Source organism: Nicotiana tabacum, chromosome 5, assembly GCF_000715075.1.
Source record: "Nicotiana tabacum cultivar K326 chromosome 5, ASM71507v2, whole genome shotgun sequence".
Lineage (NCBI taxonomy): Eukaryota > Viridiplantae > Streptophyta > Magnoliopsida > Solanales > Solanaceae > Nicotiana > Nicotiana tabacum.
The window spans coordinates 141,688,956-141,706,982 of NC_134084.1; the positions used below are offsets into that span (position 1 = coordinate 141,688,956).

An 18,027-nucleotide genomic window follows, 5' to 3' on the forward strand; every position below is an offset into this window, starting at 1 on the left:
ATGTAATAAAATCAGATAATAAATAAAGCCAAATATAACAATTCATCTAAGCTCGAATTTTGAACCCTGAACCAGAGATTCTAGGTTCGGTCCCCAGCAGAGTCGCCAGAGCTGTCATGCCTCCTTTTTCACCTACACCCGCAAGGGCGCAGAGAGAGTTTTTCTAATTAAGGGACAGTCGAAACGGGATTTATTATTTAATTCAAAGTCACCACTTAGGAGATTTATGGTGTCCCAAGTCACCGATTGAATTCCGAATCGAGGAAAAGATTGACTCTGTATTACAGTCCACGAACCAGAAATCCAAGTAAGGAATTTTGTTAACCCGGGAGAAGGTGTTAGGCATTCCCGAATTCCGTGGTTCTAGCACGGTCGCTCAACTGTCATATTCGGCTTAATTATCTGATTTTTGTATAATTATGAACCTATGTGCAAATTTTAACTTTTGACCGCTTTTATTATTATCATTATTATTTTAACAGAGAATTGTAACGTTGTGAAAACGTATCTCGAACCACGTCACATCAATATACCCGTGGTTATCGATACATTTTGACTCCGTTGAGATTTGGATTTGGGTCACATAAATGTGCACCCGGGTTTAAGGAGGTAATGTTATTTAAAGTACGTGCCTAAAGAGACTAACGCGGGGTTATTTTGGGAAGTGGCCGTGAAATTCGCTAAAAGGCCCGTCCCGAAATCTGAGTATTTTAATATATACAATTATCGAGGGCCCGCAATCTGTGCATTTTATTTGGCGAGGCTCATCTCGTTTATTTTTAAAAAAGACAATCCTAAAATGACTACATTTTTCTATTTACCTTTGTCTCTAAAAAAAAGCCTAATTAATTACAAACGTGCAATGTCCCAGCTTTTGTTGTTCGAACCAACAACTTAACGATGACGCACCTCAACAACAATGCATACTTTCATTTTAATTGATAGACATGAACTCCCAATATTGCTAAACCAATTTATCATACCCATTAACTATTACGAACTATGGGCTTTAATGAACCGATTTAGTGTAAATGAACCTTTCTTTTCCTGACTTTTAACTGTTTTCAACACTAATCTACCAACAACATTTCAGGTTTTGCTTACCATCGAATTCAGAGACTGTTATTCAATGAAGACATCCTAATACACTGGCATGATTAATGATAAAATTACTAGCGAGTAGGGTGAATATTACTAGATCAGCTCATGAATTGGAATCCTATTACAAGTTCATTACCCTTTTAACCTGACATTAATCTAGACCCGCCTATTACTGATGACAATCGAGCTCCTCCAAACTGATTCAACAATCCCATTTCACAAACCTATTGAACTGACTACACTTCATGCCATTCCAAGGATTCAATTTAACAGTTCAATGTTATACAATGCTTAACAGATAACCCACCTTAAGAAACAATTTTGATTATACACATAACTACCATCTATATAACAGGAAAACATCTAAACTAACATCAATTAAAATGCAGGCAGTCCTCAATTGAACAATAAATGTGTTCGACATTTCCTTTCAAACTTCAACGAGCTTACATCAATGTGGTTCAGGATAGTGTACCTGGTGTTGGAATACAAGAAGAAGAAGATCAGCAGAATAGTATGTAACCTAGCAACAACAACAATAACCAGCAACAACCAGTAGAAATAACCCAGTAACGGATTTAAAAGGAACCAGCAGAATTCCAGCAATACCAACAACAACACAAACACCCAGTAATTGACCCCAAAATAGCTTGATAGCAACCAAATACCAATCAAAACACAAGCAGAAACACCCCTAGAATTCAGTAATCAAGAGAAAACTCGAAAATACAACTCCACAGTTAAGCTGAAGCTCTTTTCAGTCTCAATGGAATAGTACTAGTTGAACTAGGCTCACTCTTAAGACTCTTCTAGTTTTTCAGAATGTCCAATACCCTCAAGATTTTCAGAATGTTCTCCTCTTAAGGTCTGCCCAAAAGAAATGTCAGCTTAGACTCTCCACCAAAAAAGATAAAGAGAACTGATTTTTAGCTCCCAAAAACCAGCCTAAACTCTGTAAAAAAAAACTCAGAACCCCCTTCTGTCTAAAAATGACTCTATATATAACCCCCAAAACAGGTCTGCCCCCTCAACTCTCAAAAGCACTTTAGGTAGAATTTTTAAACTAATTCTGCCCATCATCTCTAAAACCCCACTATATTATGTTTTCCCTCTTTTTAATTCATTTGTTCCCCACTACCCTTGTCTTTTCTTTATTTAAATTCAAATAGGTATGGGCACCTATTTCTTAATCCATTTCTTTTAAACCTTCCCCCACCATTATGTTTTGTTCCCCATTAGCACTAAACAATTGCATTAGTTTAATGGTACTTTAGTACCCTACTGTCAGCCCACTCATCTTAAGCCATTTTCAGACCTTTTAAACCCCAAAATACCCTCCTAAAGCCCCTGAAATTATTGTCCTACCCAATCCCTTTAACTGGTAACAACCCCAAACAGCTATAACCAATTTAAACTATCAAATTCCTAACAACTGACTCCTAACTCAACTGGACAGATTACAAAACTTCATATTTTGAAAACCAATAGACTCCCTGATAACCAACTAGACAAGTAATCAACAACATGAATTGCAAACAAAGGGAATCACACACTATAGAATAAGTTTTAATTCACTACAATTGGCTAAACCCAACTACTATCAACATGTGACTGCAATTAGAGACGAGGCAAAGCAAGTGTCATGAAATGAAACCTGATTAGTAACACGAGTCTAGGCTCAGACAATCATGAACCATTTCCTAAGAATTAGGTCTATTGTACAGGCTAACATTACTGATTAAGGGATCATAATGACAACATAATCGGTAGCCTGAACTTGAACAAACTAAACAGACACAAATTAAACCAGTTCTTGAGAAATTCAACTCGCAAACTGACCCAAGTTCGGACCTTAGACTACTGACCATGATTTAAACGGGAAATTCATGCCAATTTATAGAAGGGGAAGGGACAAAGTAAAAAACGGAACTGCAAGAGTGAACAATCAAAACTGGGTGTAAAAGACTTACCCGAATCATAATTCGATAAAAAACTCGAGGCTCTTCCCATTTTCAAGCCGAGAGGGACTTTAATCATGTGTTTTCGAAGGAAAACAACATGGCTAAAGTCAGTCTCTGGCTCAAAATTCATGGAACCTGGCCTGCCTAACTTCGATCTGGAATCCGAGCTACCTCACGATGATTTGAAAAGAGTCGATCAGGGATTCATGGTGAGGGGGGTCCAGGAGATCACAGGGTGTGAATTTAGTGGCATTTGAACGGATTAGGGTTTGGGTCGATTCTTTTGATTTAAGATTCGAGGAGCTCGGGGGTGATTCGAAGCAAACTGAGCGTGGGACTGGAACGAGGAAGTCTTGGGAAAGCTGTGGTGTGAAACTGGAGGCTATGGACGAGATAGGGTTCCGGCCTGATTTTCAATCTAATATTCGAAGCACACGGCTGGGATTTGAGGGCTAAGAGTTAGGGATTCGGAATGGGGAGGTCGAGGGGAATCAGTGGTGAAAAGATGGGGTCATTTGGACCACGGGAACCGCCGTGAGGCGATTTTCGGTGGGCGGTGGGCGGTGGCAAAAGGCAGGGGGATCTGTTTGGTATCTGAAGCTCAGAGACGAAGAGGTGAGGGGGTTTGGTTTAGGGGCGGTTTTTGTTTGAATACCATGTGGGGAATTTAATCCCGACCGCTAGATCAATTAAGATCAACGGCCAGGATCAAAGAGATTAACCCAACGACGTCGTTTGGTTTAAGTAGGGGGTCGGTTTGAACCGGGTAACAGGTCGGTCCAGGGAATGGGTAAGGATGGGGTGATCTGGACCGTTGGATCAAGTCGTATCAGCGGCCCAGATTCTTCATGCCCGAACGGCATCGTTCCACCCGCCTTCAAGACTGGTTGAATTGGACCGGGTAAAAGGGTATTTGGACTGGGCCTGAACTTTCTTTTAAAATTGGCCCAGTCCGATTTTCTTCCCTTGTTTTCTTCTTTTTTCTTCTATTTTCTTTTTAATTCCTAAAAACCAAAATTCCTAATTAAATTATAAAATTGACAATTAACTAAAACATTAACTCTTAATAATAGCTATCACACGAAATTAAACATCAAATAAAGATAAAATCACACAATTCGGACATTAAATGCAAAAATGCAAAGTACATATATCTTTTCCATTTTGTAAAACAAACTTGATAGTTTAATTAATTCCTAAAGTGTAAAATTAAATCCTAAATGCACATGCAACACATATTTTTGTATTTTTCTAAATTAAAGTAGAAATAAATATTCACAGATAAAATACAAAAAAATCACAAACAATACCAAAACCATTTTATTTTGAATTTTTGGGAGTAATTCTTATAGGGCAAAAATCACGTGCTCACAGATACGGGCGAAAAATAAAAAAAAAACTAATTTAGAGAAAATATTTTTTGTCTTTTCCTTGAAAATGAAGAAACATGCAAAATCTTTCTGGATTTTCTTTTTCCTCTTTTTTTTTTATTTTGATTTTTTTTTTGCAAACTCTTTTTTTGAATTTTTTTTTCATTTTCAATTTTTGGTCTTTTCTCGAAAAAGCATGAAAGAAAATTATAATTGGGCCCTTCTTGCTTTATTTTCACACGTCACCCTCTTTTCTTTCTCGTTTACCCTCAACCATCATTGGTCCGCCAAATGACCTTTTTATTCTTGAAGAAATGCAACATGTAGCACATAAGATGCATCAGGATGGTCTTTTCTTATTTGGATACACCTGTCCTAGACGGACACAACCCCCATGTTAAGTCCCCAAAGTCAAATGCACGTGATGCAAACAAACGTTGCTACTAGGGATCCGACATGAGGCTATGTTATTCTAGGTTTAAAACCCTGGATTTATTTGTTCTAGACCTGGCTTAGCCGAGAGGACAGCTCGAACCGAGGGGAGCTAGCATACCGAGAATACAGAAGCTTCACCGGCTTTGCAACTTGTCCGAACCTCGTTCTAAAATTAGGATATGATTCTAATAGAAGAGAAGATACACGAAGTGCACCCTTCCCAGATGATTTAGAAGACTCAGAGAGAGAAGGGATTCGTAACAATTTATATACAGTCCAAACAATATCAAAGCGGTAAAAAGCGACAATTAGTACATTAGGCTCAAACATATAAAAATCAAGATAATAAATAAAAGCCAACTAGAACAGTTATTCTAAGCTCGAATTCTGAACCCTGAACCAGAGATTCTAGGTTCTTATCCCCACCAGAGTCGCCAGAGCTATCACACCTCCTTTTTCTACCCCGGAAGGAGGTATAAGAGAGTTTTTTCCAATTTAAGTGACAATCGAAACATGATTATTTAATTATTTTGAGTCGTCACTTGGGATAATTTAGGGTGTCCTAAGTCACTGAGTTAAATCCCGAACCGAGGAAGTTTGACTCTATTTATGGTCCGTGAAACATAGAAATCCGGGTAAGGAATTCTGTTAACCCGAGAGAAGGTGTTAGGCATTTTCGGGTTCTGTGGTTCTAGTACGGTCGCTCAACTATTAATATTGGCTCAATTATCTGATTTAATTACACATTTTTAACCTACGTGCATTTTTTAAATTTTTAACCGCTTTTAGTATTTGTGGAATTTATTTTCGGAACAAGGCACAATTGTCATACACTTGACATTTTGGTACACGTTGCAAACCGCGCTACATGAAATGTATCCGCGATTTACGACATATTTATTTTATTATTATTCGAAGTTACTGTCGGGTCACATGAAATGCACACCCAATTGGGGATTAGGTATCACGACCATGCTACGGAAACCGTACCCATAGTCGTGATGATTTATTTATTAATCGCGCCTAAAGAAAGCTACAATATTTATGAATTATTTTCCTACTTTGAGATTATTTCCAAGCCATAAGTAGAATACTTCTTGTTAAGCACGTATCCATAAATCCCAAATATAATTCAAGCTTTTTGCATCAATAGTATGCTCCATCCTTAACAGTTATTTCAACACAAAAAGAAAGAGGTTCACAAAGTTGAATCGACATGGGAAAGGTGAGTTGGCCCTAAGAATTTCGGACTCGGAAATTAGGCAGAAGAAAATAAATACATGAGGAATCTACTAGACTGTAACAAGGAAAATTTCATGAAATTGACAATTAGTATTTTACAACAGAGAAAGAAAAGATATATACATCAATTTGGGCACAAAATTTAGAAATGATATCCTACAAATTTTTCAAGCTCCAAATCCACCGGTACTTGTTTTAATACTCAAACCACCAATAAATCTATTAATTTAATTTTCCTATTAACAAAGCTATTAATTTTCCTATCAAACCACCAGTACTTGTTTTAATTTTCCAACAAAGCTGAAATCTCACTTTAGCTATTACATTTACCCAACAACATAGAATCAAACGGCAAGAAAGTGATAATCAAGAGAACAAAAATCATCCAATTTAAATATTAAAAACAAATGGAAAGGGAGGAGGCAAGAATGGAACCTTTGTGAGCAAAACTTTCGGTTACACAATGCCAGCCACGGATGAATTGCAAAAGAAAATCGCCGACCAAATTGAACCCAAGAATCTATCCGAGGCGGAGACCGTGTCGACGACCACGACCAATTCGACGAAAAGTGAGCAAAAATCTGATTCAAGGGTCGTTGGCAACTGTTGCAATGAGTGTCTGGAGTTGGAATATGAGAGAGATCGGAGGATAAAGAAGTCAGGTGATCACAGTGGCTTAGGGGCTCAACCCAACCAGATTCAAGCCCATAGAGCATCAGTATCTCATCTTCTGCATCAACGGGAAACGAAGTCGATGAAGAAGCTTCATTAGCCATGGATCAAACTAATTTATTCCTCTCGGATCCCACACATTTACGCGAATGAATTAACAGAAGCTTAATCTCAAACTAATTGGGATAAGCTGTATAAATCATTTATAACAATTCTACACTATTTCTATTTGGGCCTATTCATTCCATTACTGAAAAAAATTTGCCTCAAATTTGGGATTTTTAAGTTTAATACCAGAAAAAGTGCATAAATCAATTGAGAAGGGGATTAAGGATTTTGATTCACAAGAGATGGGAAGATGGACAGATTTTTGTTTGTCTTTTATTGTGAAAAACGGTTGATAGTCCAAGTCTAGGGATCTATTTTTGTATTTTTCGCTGATCTCAGGTCTCTAGCGTTAGGTTTTTTTGTTTTTCAGGAAGAGGAAGAAAAAGCTGAAGCGTTGGAGATTTGTGTGTTGTAAAGGTGCTGAAGGTTAGGGTGGGGATGGGGTTGTTTTGGTCAGAAATGCTGCTAATGGGTGTGTGTTCTTGCTAGGATTTTTTGTGTTAACCCCTCATGAAGAAGATGAAGTAAAGTTAACTTTTATCTAGGTTCTCCAAATGAAAAAGAACAGCTCCTGTGCTAAAGTCTAGGTCTAGGTTTTTATAGGTTTTTTTTAGGTTAAGGGGTATGGGCCTGAGAATTATGGGCTAGATCCAAAAATTAGGCCTAAAAATGGATCATTTGAGCCCAAATTTTATTCTTTCCCCGCGAACAAGACTAAAAATACGATCTCATTTACTAATTAATCCTACTTAAGTAAAATAACTATTAAAATAAGACTGACCGTTAAAACAAAACTATTTTTGGTATTTTTCAAGATTAAAAATGACTAGAAAATATTAATGAAAATATTTTTTGTAATTTTTATTTTGTTGTAATAAAATAAATTAAAAGAGTCAAAATTAGTTGAAATAGCGATATTAGACCTAAATTAAATATTTACATGCTAAAATATAAAAATTCTTGGGGAGGGTCAAAAATCACATGTCTACAGTGTCAATATCAAATACATGGACATCTAGTATATTCAGAAATCAGGATCTACAAAATGTATTGCACATTCCTGACTTCAAGTTTAACCTCTTGTCTGTGTCAAAATTTACAAAGGAACTGAAGTGTTGTGTGGCATTCTTTCCTGATTTTTGCCTCTTCCAAGACCTCTTCAATGGGCAGGTGATGGGGATTGGTATAAAAGACTGTGGACTGTACTATCTGAAGCCATCTCTAACTCCTACAACATCACAGACACAACTACAACTACAAGAGTCTGATAGTAAAGAAGTTTGCTAATCTGTGTTTGCTAATGTGACACTATCTGTATGGCATAATAGACTAGGGCATGCCCCTTTAGACATGCTCAGAAAAATAGATTGTTTAAAGCAGTGTAAACTAGACAAAAATCATCATTGTATTGTATGTTCACTAGGAAAACAGTCTAGACTTTCATTTCCTATCAACACTACTAGTTCAAATAAACCTTTCAGCTAGTACATGGTGATTTATGGGGTCCTTATAGAGTACCTACACATGATGGTAAGAGATATTTCCTAACATTGGTGGATGACTTCTCTAGGTATACTTGGATATTCCTGTTGAATAATAAAGCTGAATCTTTGGTCATTGTGAAGCAGTTTCTAGTTTTAGTGAAGAATATGTTCAATTCTAATGTTCAAACATTAAGAACATACAATGGCTGTGAATTCTTTAACTCTCAATTTGATGAGTTGATTAAAGAAAATGGTATTATACACCAGAGTTCTTGTGCTTATACACCTCAGCAAAATGGTGTAGTAGAGAGGAAGCACTAATCCATTCTGAATGTAGCCAGATCCTTAAGGTTTCAAGGAGTTGTGCCTCTGAAGTTCTAGGGAGAATGTGTTGCTATTGCTGTTTATCTGCTAAACAGGTTACCTTCTGTCATCTTACGGTATAAATCTTCTTTTGAAATGTCACATTCACATCCTCCTAATCTTGATCATTTAAGAGCCTTTGGTTATCTTACATATGCATCAAACCACAATATCACTGATAAAATGTCACCTAGAGCCATTCCTGTTGCATTAATGGGATATTCCTCTACTCAAAAAGGGTACAAACTCTATGATCTACATGCTAAGTCATTCTTTGTGAGTAGAAATGTGGTATTTAGAGAAGACTTATTCCCTTTTAGACACTTCACTCCTTCTACTCTTCCCTTGTTTCCAGTACTAGAACTTACACCTGACCTACCAAGAAATATTCCAAACACCACTCTTAACAACACAACAACTTCTCAAATCATACAAGAAGACTTAATCGCAGAATGCCCTGTATCTTTAAATCCATCCACCAATATAGATCATTCGTTACATCCAGTCACACCTAACATCATAGTAACTGATGAATCTAGCATCAGTCCAATACCTATCACTGAACTTCAACAATCTGAAACACTTAGAAAATCCTCTAGAGCTGTCAAACAACCTCTGTGGATGCAATACCTTGTCACTACTAAACAATCCAATTGTGCCTACCCTTTGTCATCCTATATATGTTATGAATATCTGACCTCATCTTATAAAACTGCCTTAAACTCCTACTCATCTATTGTGGAGCCTGATAGTTACAAAGAAGCAGCTACAGATCCAATGTGAATGAAGCCATGAAACTGGAGATTGCAGCACTAAAAGACAACAACACTTGGAGCATTATTGATCTTCTTGAGGGAAAGACTCATATTGGTTGCAAGTGGGTGTTCAAGGTCAAATACAAATCATCAGGAGAAGTGAAGTGGTATAAGGAAAGATTGGTAGCCAAGGTTTATAGTCAACAAGCAGGATTAGACTACAAAGAAACCTTCTCACTAGTAGCCAAAATGGTTACTGTCAAATCAGTGGTAGTTGTGGCAGCTTCAAGACATTGGTTCATCTATCAAATGGATGTTCACAATGCCTTCTTGCAAGGAGATCTTTTGGAGGAAGTCTATATGACTATTCCATATTTGTTTGCTAGACAAGGGGAGACCAAACAATTCTGCAAACTACAAAAATCACCGTATGGTCTGAAACAAGCACCAAGGCAGTGGAATCTCAAGCTGATTGAAGCACTGCATCAACTGAATTTGTTCAAAGCCACTTTGACTACTCACTTTTCACATAACAACTAGGAGGTGACATAGTTATGATTCTTATATATGTGGATGATCTGATCATTAAAGGAAGCAACAATGATCTATTGGTCAAAACTAGGAAGGATCTTCAGAAAAAGTTCAAGATGAAAGACCTAGGGGAACTAAAAAATTTCTTAGGAATTGAATTTGCCAAGTCAAACAAAGGAATACATATGTGTCAAAGGAAGTATTCCTTAGAGTTGATCTGTGAACTTGGCCTGGGAGGAGCAAAAATAGCTGGAACTCCCTTGGAGTGCAATCAGAAACTTACTTCAATTGAATACGATAAAACATTCAACAAATGTGCAGGTCATGAAGATCCTATACTAGATGATGCTGGAGAATACCAAAGGCTTGTAGGGAGACTCTTATAATTGACCATGACCAGACCAGATATCTCATTTGAAGTACAGGCGCTAAGTCAGTATATGCATGCTCCAAAACAATCCCACATGGAGGTTGCCCTAAGGATTGTTAGATATCTGAAAGCATCACCGGGTCTGGAACTCCTAATGCCATCAACAGAAACTAAACAACTACAAGCCTTCTTTGATTCTGATTGGGGCTCCTGTCTGCAGACCAGAAAATCTGGCACAGGATATCTTGTAAAATTTGGAGAGGCTTTGGTGTCTTGAAAATCCAAGAAACAAGAGACTATGGCCAGAAATTCAGCTGAAGCTGAGTTCAGAAGCATGGCATCCTGTGTAGCTAAAGTTACATGGCTAATAGGGTTGTTCAGGGAACTTGGAATTGAAATGCAACAGCCTGTTGATTTGTTCTGTGATAGCAAAGTTGCTATCCAAATAATGGGTAATCCTATATTTCATGAACGAACCAAACAAATAGACATTGACTGTCATTTTGTAAGGAAAAGCTGAGTCAAGGAGTAATCACAACTCATCATATCTCAACAAAGGATCAACTAGCAGATCTACTAACCAAGAGCATTGGAAAAGCACAACATGAAGCCCTGTTGAATCAACTTGGTATTGAGAATATATTCAAAGCATTAGCTTAAGGGGGAGTGTTGAGAGTATAAACTGATATTTATTAGTTGGATAGTTAGTTAATACAATAGTTATTTATGTAATCATAGTTAGTTAGTAAAGTTAGTTAGATGGTGTATATATAGGACCTATTACTCACTACTGTAGCATGCATAAGAAATGAGAATAAGTTAATTTCTCTCCAAGTCTTCTTTTGTTTGTTTCTGAACGAGAAATTCGTGTGGAAGAAGAAAATCGAACGAGACGTAGTCACACTTGGCGTGCCGCTCGATACCTTCTCGATGAAGGCAGAGAAGCATAGGCAGAGAGAACAAATGGCCGAAATCGAAGAGAAGAACAAGCAATGGAAAAAGCTCAACGGGAAGAGACATTACAATTGTTAGCTAGAGAACGGGACCGAGCCGATTTTCAGGACTAGGAGAAGAAAGTAGAAGAATTTCATTTCGATCAGAGTAAAGTTCGAACTGAAATTCGCCTACGTCAAGGTCGTGTTAAGCCCATTGATGTACTTATAAAGTAGTTAGAAGAAATAGATGTGGAAATAGATGAACCTTCTTATGTAGTGTTTAAAGGATTAGGTATAAAAGAAATGGAGGAACTTGAAGAGGATATAAAATTGCATATCGATTTAGATAGGGAAACACCAATGAATATATAGTATTGGGAAGCGCTTTTGGTGGTGTGTAATTGGGAATTAGCTGAAGCTAGGAAAAGTGAAGTAATGGATAAAGCGCGAGTGCGGGGAGAGGAATTACCGCCTGTGTTGCTTGTAGAAGAGAAGGGCTTGCAGATGTTAAGTCTTTGTTACAAGGTAAATGGTATGGTGAGTTAGAGGCAATGTAGTCGCAAATTGAGTCCCAAATGTGATCTGGTGCCGCAAAAGTGGTGGTATATTGGGAAGCTATTCTTAAACAGCTTCACATCTTTAAGGCTAAGGCTTGTTTGAGAGAAATTCATGTGAAATTGTTAGTTTGATAGTTAAAATAGTAGTAAATAACCCTAATCCCATATGTATTAGGAGTAGGACATGTATTATATATATAGGGCTCATTGTATCATTGTCAATATTAATCAATAATATATTTTCTCCCATGCATTCTCACATGGTATCAAAGCATTAGTGAGAAAAGATCGATGTGCGTCATTCCAGCGACATCCGAGAAGAAATAATTCAGTTACCGTGCAATTTTCCGGTGACCTAAGTGACTGATTTGCTTCTTCTTATGTTTGGTGAGTGTTGTGCACAAACCATCACCACTATTAGATTCAGAAACCTCCGGCGACCAAACCCCCAAAAGACTCTCCGGCAACAAACGCCCCACACGCCTCCACGCGCTACCCAGATCTGTGATTCCGCCGACCCATCTGTCCCACGCGCCGGTGCGTGTGTGCTTCTATGGCTATTTTTTGGCCAATCTTCTTGAAGACAGCCTAGTCGCACATAAATTCCGAGTTTATTGGTACTATTTCCGACAAATTACGACAACTTTGGAATTTTTCGGCGAGCTACAATGATTTTTCTGGCATGAACAGTAATTCCCAAAAAATTTCTGCTTTTTCCGGCACAATATTATAATGGCATTCGTATCAGAAGCATTTAATTTACAATCCGTTGGATCCAATGCATTAAATCCAATCCACATGGTTTCTTTACCTGATTATATTGAGTTCCTTCAGTCCAAAGCATGTAAACAGACATCTTCAGAGATAACTTTCGTTGCTCAAATAGATAGTATCGTGACTTGTGTCTCCCAATCTTCAACCTCTGAGTCTTGGGTCATTGATTCAGATGCATCTGATCATATTTCTGGTAACAAATCTCTTTTCACTAGTATTTCATATTCTCAATATCTTCCAACAATCACAATGACCAATGGGTCTCAAACCATGGCAATTGCAATAGGTCAAGCAAGTCCACCTCCTTCCTTACCTTTAGACTTAGTTCTTTATGTTCCTGGAAGTCCTTTTAATCTCATAGCCGTTAGTCGCTTAGCCAAATCAGTTAAATATGTTGTTTATTTCTTGATGACCTTGTGTTTATACAGGAATGCAGTACAGGGCGGATTACTGGTATCAGACGTGAATCAGATGGACTTTATTACCTTATCCTTGCAAAATCGCATGGACTCGCATCTTGTCTTCCTCAAATAACTTGTCCTATTACTGATTTACTAGATTTATTACATAAACGATTAGGACATCCTAGTTTGTCAAAGCTTCAAAAAATGGTACCTTGCTTATCTCACTTGTCCACTCTAGAGTGTGAGTCATGTCAGCTCGATAAGCATACCCGGTCCCATTTCCCGCGGCGTATTGATAATCGAGCAGAGTCACCTTTTACTTTAGTCCATTTAGATGTTTGAGGTCCTAGTCGGGTCAGTTCTACCTTGGGATTCCGCTACTTTGTCAGTTTTATTAATGATTATTCCAGGTGCACTTGGATATTTTTGATGAAAAATCGATCTGAGTTGTTTTTATTTTCCAGACCTTCCACGCTGAAATTCAAAATTAATTTGGGATTTCTATCCGCACATTTCGTAGTGATAATGCCCTAGAGTATTTGTCTTCCCCATTTCAGCAGTTTATGAACTCCCATGGGATTATTCATCAAACATCGTGTCCGTACACATCCCAACAAAATGGGGTAGCTGAAAGAAAGAATAGACATCTTATTGAAATTGCTCGTACCCTACTCATACAATCTCATGTTCCGCTGTGTTTTTGGGGGGGATGCAGTTCTTACATCTTGTTATCTTATTAATCATATGCCATCTTTAGCTATCCAAAATCAAGTTCCATTCTCTATCCTGTTTCCCCACTTACCTTTGTTCTCTCTTCCACCCCGTGTCTTTGGGAGTACATCCTTTGTTCATGACCTTACTCCAGGAAAAGATAAGTTAGCTCCTCGTACTCTTAAGTGCATATTTCTGGGTTACTCGAGAACGTAAAAGAGATATCGATGTTATTTTCCTGACCTTCAGCGATTTCTTATGTGTGTTGATGTTACCTTCTTTGAAACCCAATCATACTTCACAGGTCCAGTTAATCACTTAGATATTTCTGAGGTGCTACCAATTCCTTCTTTTGGAGATTCAGTCCCTATCCCCCATTCATCTTTCTCCATAGCTCCACCACCTACAGTTCCAGTTGCAGCTCCACCACCTATAGCTCTAGTGCCACCACCGAGCCCAGTGCCACCACCAAGCCCAGTCCCACTAACTATAGCTCCAGTGCCACCACCTAGTCCAGTTCAAACTTCTACAGCTCCACCACTCCTGAATTATCATCGTCATCCGCGCCCAGCATCAAGCCCAGCTGATTCATATCCTGCACCCGACCTTGCTAATACTGTGAACTTGTCTCTTAATTAACCGATTGCACTACGAAAAGGTATACGGTCCACATTTAATCCTAATCCTCATTATGTCGGTTTAAGTTACCATCGTCTATCATCGTCCCATTGTGCATTTGTGTCATCTTTGTCCTCTATTCCCATCCCTAAGTCTATAGGTGAAGCACTGTCTCATCCCGGATGGCGACAAGCTATGATTGACGAGATGTCTTCTTTACATATGAGTGGTACTTGGGAGCTTGTTCCTCTTCCTTCGGATAAATCGACTGTTTGTTGTCGTTGGGTGTATGCAGTCAAAGTTGGTCCAAATAGCCAGGTTGATCGACTTAAGGCTCGTCTTGTTGCTAAAGGATATACTTAGATATTTGGACTCGATTACAGTGATACTTTCTCTCCCGTGGCTAAAATTGCATCAGTCCGCCTTTTTCTATCTATGACTGTTGTTCGTCATTGGCCTCTCTATCAGTTGGACATTAAGAATGCTTTTCCTTACGGTGACCTTGAGGATGAGATTTATATAACCACCTGGTTTTGTTGCTCAGGGGGAGTCTAGTGGCCTTGTATATCGGTTGTGCCGGTCCCTCTATGGTCTAAAGCAGTCTCCTCGAGCCTGGTTTGGTAAGTTCAACATAGTTATTCATGAGTTTGGCATGACTCGTAGTAAAGCTGATCACTCTGTATTTTATCAAAATTCTGCTTCAAATCCCTGTATTTATTTAGTCGGTTATGTTGACAATATTATTATTACTGGCAATGATCAGGATGGTATTAGTAAGTTGAAGCAACATCTCCTTCAGCACTTTCAGACTAAGGATCTGGGCAGATTAAAGTATTTTCTAGGTATTGAGGTCGCTCAGTCTAGCTCAGGTATTGTGATCTCACAAAGGAAGTATGCCTTAGACATTCTTGAGGAGACAGGAATGACAGGTTGTAGACCTGTTGACACTCCGATGGATGGATCCGAATTCTAAACTTCTGCCAGGACAAGGGGAGCCTCTTAGCAATCCTGCAATATATAGGCGGTTGGTTGGTAAATTAAATTACCTCACAGTGACTAGACCTGACATTTCCTTTCCTGTGAATGTTGTGAGTTAGTTTATAGATTCTCCATGTGATAGTCATTGGGATGCAGTTGTCCGTATTCTTCGGTATATAAAATCAGCTCCAGGAAAAGGCTTATTGTTTGAGGATCGAGGCCATGAGCAGATCGTTGGATACTCAGATGCTGATTGGGCAGGATCACTTTCTGATAGACGTTCTACGTCTGGATATTGTGTCTTAGTAGCAGGAAATTTGGTGTCTTGGAAGAGCAAGAAACCGAATATGGTTGCTCGGTCTAGTACAGAAGCAGAATATCGAGTAATGGCTATGGTAACATGTGAGCTAATTTGGATCAAACAGTTGCTCAAGGAGTTGAAATTTAGTGAGATTAGTCAGATGGGACTTGTGTGTGATAATCAAGCTGCTCTTCATATTGCGTCAAATCTAGTGTTTCATGAGAGAACTAAACACATCGAGATTGACTGTCACTTTGTTAGAGAAAAGATACTCTCGGGAGAATTGCTACAAAATTTGTGAAGTTGAATGATCAGCTTGCTGATATTTTTACCAAGTCCCTCACTGGTCCTCGTATTAGTTATATATGTAACAAGCTCGATACATATGATTTATATGCACCAACTTGAGCAGGAGTGTTAGTTTGATAGTTAAAATAGTAGTAAATAACCCTAATCCCATATGTATTAGGAGTAGACATGTATTATATATATATATATAGGGCTCATTGTATTATCGTCGATATTAATCAATAATATTTTATCACGTGCATTCTCACACAAACATCTTGAGCATCTTGAGAAACCACTGGAGAGTCGCGATGTAGAGGTGGAAGAAGATACATTGAGGACTAATGAGGAGGATATGGAGCACAGTGCTCGAGCTATGTCTCTGGAGCCCTTCTTGACTGAGGAAGCTAAGGAGAAGGAGTTAGAGGAGGAGGAGGAGGAGGAAGAAGAGGATGATGAAGAGACAGGTTCTTATTCGCCTGTTTTAATGCACGAGGATGATAAAGAAGAAGCAGTTGATCCTTAAGAGGACATGGCAATACTTGAGAGGAAACTTATAGCTATTTTGGAAGAGAGGCGTGCCCAAGATAAGGTTTTGACACCAGCTCCCATGGAAGACAACAACTTTGAGAAGAAGGCTTTTAAAGTTATGGGGGCAATGGAGGAAGGGGATGCAATATTTGGTTCAAATGATGAAATTAATCTTGATTCTTCACAGGTGTACTGGTGGCATGACAAGTATAGGCCAAGGAAGCCCAAGTATTTCAACCGTGTTCATACTGGTTATGAATGGAACAAGTATAATCTATTGCGGAAGCCAAATGTATATAGTGTGAATGAGTCACAAATACTATACCAAAAATTATGACAACCACCAAATAATAAATAAGACAATAAAACAAGAATAAAAGGAATACCAGAATTTACGAGGTTCGACCAATTTTGCCTACTTCCTCGGACACAACCAATATTTTATTTCACTCCAAAAATACAAGTGAAATAATACTAAATAGAGAAGATACAAATGTCTTAATAAGATAAGAAGGCAAATGAGAGGTGTGTATAAATCCTAAACATTAGGCCTTGTTTTATAGGGTGAAGTACCAACCAAAATTGGTACTTTACCGATGTGGGACTTTGACACTCAACAAATCTCCACCTTGGCAAAATTTCACATCTTTAATTTTCTCTCAATAACAAATTTTGGTTGTGTCTTCATCTTCAATCTTCAGTATTCAACAATGTTGATCAAATCCAAACAATGTTGAAACTTGACCGCAGTCACCACCTTTGTCAGCATATCAGCAGGATTCTCCGTAGTATGAATTTTCTTCACCGTGACCCCACCTTCTTCAATGTGCTTCGTTTTGCATAATAAACTTGGTTTTTCGCTAATTGAATAGCACTTTGACTATCACAAAAAATTGTGATACTTTTTTGTTCAACACCAAGCTCTTTTAGCAACCATTGAAGCCAAATTGCCTCCTTCACACCCTCTGTAAATAGCCATGTACTCTGCCTCTGTTATAGACAAAGAAACTGTTGACTGCAAAGTAGACTTCCAACTAACTGGTGCCTTTGCAAAAGTAAACACATAACCGGTAGTTGATCTTCGTTTGTTTAGATCACCCGCAAAATCTGAGTCACAATATCCAACTATAGATTGATTGCCTTCCTGCTCAAAAACAAACCCAACATCTACATTATTATGAATATACCGTAGAATCCACTTCACAGCTTGCCAATGCTCCTTTCCTGGATTATGCATATATCTGCTAATAACTCAAACAGCTTGTGAAATGTCAGGTCTCGTACAGACCATTGCATACATCAAGCTACCAACAACATTTGCATATGGTACCCTTGACATATACTCTTGTTCAGCTTCATCTTTTGGCGACATAGTAGTACTTAGCTTAAAATGGGGAGCAAGTGGAGTACTAACTGGCTTAGTCTTCTCATTTATGCCAAAACGTTGTAGTACTCTCTTCAAATATTCCTTTTGAGATAAACAGAGTTTCTTTGAACGTCTATCTCTTATTATCTCCATGCCAAGAATTTTCTTTGCC

General features: G+C 38.2%; 1 long non-coding RNA gene and 1 pseudogene across 1 annotated transcript; one reads left to right on the plus strand and one right to left on the minus strand.

The window, feature by feature from the left end:
- LOC107811286 (splicing factor Cactin-like) overlaps positions 1–18,027 on the plus strand; it is a 95,959-nt pseudogene that overhangs the window by 73,527 nt on the left and 4,405 nt on the right.
- Positions 1,349–7,461, minus strand: LOC107811285 (uncharacterized). Its single transcript, XR_012709867.1, has 2 exons — positions 6,545–7,461; positions 1,349–1,576 (listed from the first exon to the last, which is right to left on the minus strand). It is a non-coding gene; the product is annotated as an uncharacterized LOC107811285 (long non-coding RNA).